The 6,618-nt window shown below is 48.2% G+C and overlaps 1 pseudogene; it reads left to right on the top strand.

Annotated features, from left to right (window-relative positions):
* The first annotated feature begins 5,608 nt into the window (after positions 1-5,608).
* LOC115838280 lies at positions 5,609-6,278 on the top strand (annotated as a pseudogene).
* Positions 6,279-6,618: the final 340 nt, after the last annotated feature.

The following is a 6,618-nucleotide window of genomic DNA, read 5'->3' as shown; positions in this document are numbered from 1 at the left end:
GTCGTAAAATGGGCAAATGGTCTGAGGTGCCTGACGTCCAGGCATTCTTTTACACATCAGTCCCTTCCTGGTCTCTGTGCCCAGTGCAACTCGTCCCGAATTTTCCTTCTTTCCCTCCCGCCTGTCCCCTCAGTCCCAACCCCAAGCGTCGCTGAGTCTTTCTAATCTTCCTTTTCTACAGACCCATCTGACCTCTCCCCTCCTCGCCAGGCCGAGCTAGGTCCCAATTCTTCCTCAGCCTCCGCTCCTCCACCCTATAATCCTTTTATCACCTCCCCTCCTCACACCTGGTCCGGCTTACAGTTTCGTTCCGTGACTAGCCCGCCCCCACCTGCCCAGCAATTTACTCTTAAAAAGGTGGCTGGAGCTAAAGGCATAGTCAAGGTTAATGCTCCTTTTTCTTTATCCCAAATCAGATAGCGTTTAGGCTCTTTTTCATCAAATATAAAAATCCAGCCCAGTTCATGGCTCGTTTGGCAGCAACCCTGAGACGCTTTACAGCCGTAGACCCTAAAAGGTCAAAAGGCCGTCTTATTCTCAATATACATTTTATTACCCAACCTGCTCCCGACATTAAACTCCAAAAATTAGAATGTGGCCCTCAAACCCCACAACAGGACTTAATTAACCTCACCTTCAAGGTGTACAATAATAGAAAAAAGTTTCAATTCCTTGCCTCCACTGTGAGACAAACCCCAGCCACATCTCCAGCACACAAGAAATTCCAAATGCCTGAACTGCAGCAGCCAGGCGTTCCTCCAGAACCTCCTCCCCCAGGAGCTTGCTACAAGTGCCAGAAATCTGGCCACAGGGCCAAGGAATGCCCACAGCCTGGGATTCCTCCTAAGCTGCGTCCCATCTGTGTGGGAACCCACTGAATATCTGACTGTTCAACTCACCTGGCAGCCACTTCCAGAGCCCCTGGAACTCTGGCCCAAGGCTCTCTGACTGACTCCTTCCCAGATCTTCTCAGCTTAGCGGCTGAAGACTGATGCTGCCTGATCGCCTTGGAAGCCCCGTAGAGCATCACGGACGCTGAGCTTTAAGTAACTCTCACAGTGGAAGGTAAGCCCCTCCCCTTCTTAATCAATACGGGGGCTACCGACTCCACATTACCTTCTTTTCAAGGGCCTGTTTCCCTTGCCTCCATAACTGCTGTGGGTATTGACAGCCAGGCTTCTAAACCTCTTAAAACTCCCCAACCCTGGTGCCAACTTAGACAATACTCTTTTAAGCACTCCTTTTTGTTATCCCCACCTGCCCAGTTCCCTTATCAGGCTGAGACACTCTAACTAAATTATCTGCTTCCCTGACTGTTCCTGGATTACAGCCACATCTCATTGCCGCCCTTCTCCCCAACCCACGCCTCCATCTCATTGCCGCCCTTCTCCCCAATCCAAAGCCTCCTTCGCGTCTTCCTCTCGTATCCCGCCACCTTAACCCACAAGTATAGGACATCTCTACTCCTTCCCTGGCAACCGATCACATGCCCATTACCATCTCGTTAAAACTTAATCACCCTTACCCCGCTCAATGCCAAGATCCCATCCTACAGCATGCTTTAAAAGGATTAAAGCCTGTTATCACTCACCTGCTACAGCATGGCCTTTTAAAGCCTATAAATTCTTCTTACCATTCCCCCATTTTACCTGTCCTAAAACCAGACAAGGCTTACAAGTTCAGAATCTGTGCCTTATCAACCAAATTGTTTTGCCTATCCACCCCGTGGTGCCAAACCCATATACTCTCCTATCCTCAATACCTCCCTCTACTACCCATTATTCTGTTCTAGATCTCAGACATGCTTTCTTTACTATTCCTTTGCACCCTTCATCCCAGCCTCTCTTTGCTTTCACTTAGACTGACCCTGACACCCATTAGGCTCAGCAAATTACCTGGGCTGTACTGCCGCAAGGCTTCACAGACAGCCCCCATTACTTCAGTCAGGCCCAAATTTCTTCCTCATCTGTTACCTATCTCGACATAATTCTCATAAAAACACACGTGCTCTCCCTGCTGATCGTGTCCGATTAATCTCCCAAATCTCAATCCCTTACAAAACAACAACTCCTTTCCTTCCTAGGCATGGTTAGTGCGGTCAGAATTCTTACCAAGAGCCAGGACCACACCCTGTAGCCTTTCTGTCCAAACAACTTGACCTTACTGTTTTAGGCTGGCCATCATGTCTCCGTGCAGCCGCTGCTGCTGCCCTAATACTTTTAGAGGCCCTCAAAATCACAAACTATGCTCAACTCACTCTCTACAGCTCTCATAATTTCCAAAATCTATTTTCTTCCTTACACCTGACACATATACTTTCTGCTCCCCGGCTCCTTCAGCTGTACTCACTCTTTGTTGAGTCTCCCACAATTACCATTGTTCCCGGCCCAGACTTCAATCTGGCCTCCCACATTATTCCTGATACCACACCTGACCCTCATGACTGCATCTCTCTGATCCACCTGACATTCACTGCATTTCCCTACATTTCCTTCTTTCCTGTTCCTCACCCTGATCACTCTTGATTTATTGATGGCAGTTCCACCAGGCCTAATCGCCACACACCAGCAAAGGCAGGCTATGCTATAGTACAAGCCACTAGCCCGCCTCTTAGAACCTCTCATTTCCTTTCCATCGTGGAAATCTAGCCTCAAGGAAATAACTTCTCAGTGTTCCATCTGCTATTCTACTACTCCTCAGGGATTATTCAGGCCCCCTCCCTTCCCTACACATGAAGCTCGAGGATTTGCAGCCATCCAGGACTGGCAAATTAGCTTTACTCAACATGCACCGAGTGAGATAACTAAAATACCTCTTAGTCTAGGTAGAGACTTTCACTGGATAGGTACAGGCCTTTCCTACAGGGTCTGAGAAGGCCACCGCAGTCATTTCTTCCCTTCTGTCAGACATAATTCCTCAGTTTAGCCTTCCCGCCTCTATACAGTCTGATAACAGACCAGCCTTTATTAGTCAAATCAACCAAGCAGTTTTTCAGGCTCTTAGTATTCAGTGAAACCTTTATATCCCTTACAGTCCTCCGTCTTCAGGAAAAGTAGAACGGACTAAAGGTCTTTTAAAAACACACCTCACCAAGCTCAGCCACCAACTTAAAAAGGACTGGACAATACTTTTACCACTTTCGCTTCTCAGAATTCAGGCCTTTCCTCAGAATGCTACAAGGTACAGCCCATTTGAGCTCCTTTTTATTAGGCCCCAGTCTCATTCCAGACACTGGACCAACTTAGACTGTGCCCCAAAAAAACTTGTCATCCCTACTATCTTCTGTCTAGTCATACTCCTATTCACCATTCTCAACTACTCATACATGCCCTGCTCTTGTTTACACTGTGGGTTTACACTGTTTCTCCAGGCTATCACAGCTGATAATCTCCTCGGGCATCCCCAAACTGCCACTCTTAGCTCTTGAAGTAAATAAATAATCTTTGCTGGCAGGACTATGCTGAACCTCCTTAGGCACTCTCTAATCAGATGTCCTGAGTCATCCCAATTCTTAGACCTTTTATACCTGTTTTTCTCCTTCTCTTATTCCATTTAGTTTTTCAATTCATACAAAACCATATCCAGGCCATTACCAATCATTCTACATGACAAATGTTTCTTCTAACATCCCCACAATATCACCCCTTACCACAAGACCTCCCTTCAGCTTAATCTCTCCCACTGTAGGTTCCCACGCTGCCCCTAATCCCGCTTAAAGCAGCCCTGAGAAACATCGCCTGTTCCCTCTCCATACCACCCCCCAAAAATTTTCGCTGCCCCAACACTTCAACACTATTTGGTTTTATTTTTCTTATTAATATAAGAAGGCAGGAATGTCAGGCCTCTGAGCCCCAGCCAAGCCATTGCATCCCCTGTGACTTGCACGTATACACCCAGATGGCCTGAAGTAACTGAAGATCCACAAAAAAAGTAAAAATAGCCTTAACTGATGACATTCCACCATTGTGACTTGTTTCTGCCCCATCCTAACTGATCAATGTACTTTGTAATCTCCCCCACCCTTAAGAAGGTTCTTTGCAATTCTCCCCACCCTTGAGAATGTACTTTGTGAGATCCACCCCCTGCCCGCAAAACATTGCTCCTAACTCCACCACCTATCCCAAAACCTCTAAGCACTAATGATAATCCACCACCCTTTGCTGACTCTCTTTTTGGACTCAGCCCACCTGCACCCAGGTGAAATAAACAGCCATGTTGCTCACACGAAGCCTGTTTGGTGGTCTCTTCACACGGACGCACATGAAAATGATTGCAAGTCATAGCCAGGCATCAAGTGAGAAATTCAGTTTCATTTGCAAGGCTTAGAGAGGCCAGGTGATTCTAGAAAAATGGGCCTTGTGTTTGTTTGAAACCAGTAAAGAGCTTTAGGTGCTTATTAAATTGAAAGCTTTGTGTTCTTACTGATTTTGCATTTTATTTTATTTTATTTTTATTTTATTTTATTTTATTTTATTTCTTTTGAGATGGAGTCTTGCTCTGTCGCCCAGGCTGGAGTGCAGTGGCATGAGCTTGGCTCACTGCAACCTCCGTCTCCTGGGTTCAGGTGATTCTCCTGCCTCAGCCTCCCAAATAGTTGGGATTACAGGCACCCACCACCACACCTGGCTAGTTTTTGTATTTTTAGTAGAGACAGGGTTTCTTCATGTTGGCCAGGCTGGTCTCGAACTCCTGACGTCAGGCGATCCACCCACCTCGGCCTCCCAAAGTGATGGCATTACAGGCATGAGCCACCGCACCCGGCCCAAAAGCTTTGTGCTTTTAAAGATATTAGACATGTTTCTTGTTTTTTTTAAAAATCTTAACAATAATGGAGGAGAATAAGACAAATATTTTTCCAAAAAAGAGAAATCATTGTGATTATTTTGTCTTATTGGAATGTTGGATACTATAGTTGGCTTCATTAATCATCAAGCATGCTATGGATTTTCCATTTTTATAGGATCTATATCTCAGTTAAGGTAATACTGGTAATTCCTGTGCTCCATTTGAAGATGAAAAATATAGGCCAAATTCATAGACTTTGCATAGAAGCTGGATAATGAAGACAGCTCTGGAGGAACACATAGATACACACACAGAGACACACATATATATAAAGTAGACACACATATGTTTTTAAAGTTTATTTTTACAGTTTCAAAGCTTTTAAAGCAAAATCCAGCCCCTCCCCTCTCCCAGAGTGGACAGCCCCTCCCCTTTCTCTGAGTGGGCGGGGACAGTGGTTGCATGGGCCGCTTTCCTTATGATGTCACAGGTCCCTCTGGACAGGCTGCTGCCTGGCCACGCCTCCTTTCCCTTTCATCTTTCTCACTGACCAATGGGCTTGGAGTATTCAGGCCACGCCCCCTATTCTGCGTTCTAGTGGGGCCCTGGTTACGCCTCCTGTGGCTCAGTCACAGAGCTGCCTGGTTGTTGACTGGAGGCATTCAGCAGTGCTCACTGGGATTTTGCTGATGTGGCCCCAACCCCGCCTCCCTCCCCACCCCGCGATGTCAGAAAAAACACAACAGGGGAAATTGGCCGCAGCCAAGAAAAAGGTAAAAACGCACCAGGTCATGGCCCCCAACCCAGCCACAGAGCCCCTCTGATGACAAGGCTGGTGCCAGAGTCCATACCACTCCTGAGGCATACCAGACTGGGTCCCCCAACCCCAGCGCCTCTGGGCTCCCCCGACCAAAGTCTTGTCAGTCAGCCCCACCCCTGCAGCAAGGAGCCCAGTCCCTGCCCTTGCCAATCACCCCAGGGTGACTTTGGGCGGGTGACTCCTGGGGCTCCCTGCTCCACACTCAGCCCTCACCTCCTGCCACCCCAAGCCCAACCTCCCTGGGCTCTTTGGGCTTGTGTCTCCCAGGACCTGGGTCCCCCAGCCCCAGGCCCCGCCCTCGCCAGTCGTCCCTCGGTGACTTTGTGCAGTTGACTCCTGGGGCTCCCCACTGCAGACTCTGCCCTCCCCTCTTGCTGCCCCAAGCTCGACCTCCCTGGGCTTCTTGGGCTGGCGTCTCCGAGGACCTGGGTCAAAACCATGTGTTTCCCTCCCCCATCGTGGAGCAGCTACTTGGGCATCGCGCTGATGTGGTCCCCTCCCCTGGGAGGAGTGGAATGTAGTGATGTCACAGTCCCCCTAGGAACTGTCATTACTGCTGCAAGACCGGCCTTTGATCTTACAACCCAGTCCCCTAAGTTTTCTCACCCCATTTCTGGTTCCTCTGGTTGCAGCACAAATTTCCAGCTGGAAGGGGAGTGGAGACTATGGGACCTAGGAGCGAGAGGTTTCAGGCTGCCTTACTCCCTTAACAATGTCTAATTGACGGTGGGAAAAGCCTACACTTTGCCCGTGAGCTCAAAACGTTGACAGTATCTCTGGGTGGCAATGGGAGAATGGGTTTGGTTTGGTTTTCTCCCAGGCTTCTACTTTCCAGAGAGACTTTAACATTTTTTTCTGAGTTCTCCACGCTTCTGGGACCAGACTGCCCTTCAGTCAGTGGCCTCTGAAATGAGATTTGCCCATCTTCTGCGGAATAGATCTTGGGAAACTGAACTTGACAGCTTGAATCTTCCTCATATCATCTCAACCTGGGGTACTTTGAGTGCCACAGG

Source organism: Nomascus leucogenys, chromosome 14 (genome assembly GCF_006542625.1).
Source record: "Nomascus leucogenys isolate Asia chromosome 14, Asia_NLE_v1, whole genome shotgun sequence".
In the NCBI taxonomy this organism is placed as follows: Eukaryota; Metazoa; Chordata; class Mammalia; order Primates; family Hylobatidae; genus Nomascus; species Nomascus leucogenys.
Note: the sequence above shows the minus strand (reverse complement) of the source record. Positions and strands in the feature narration are given on the sequence as shown.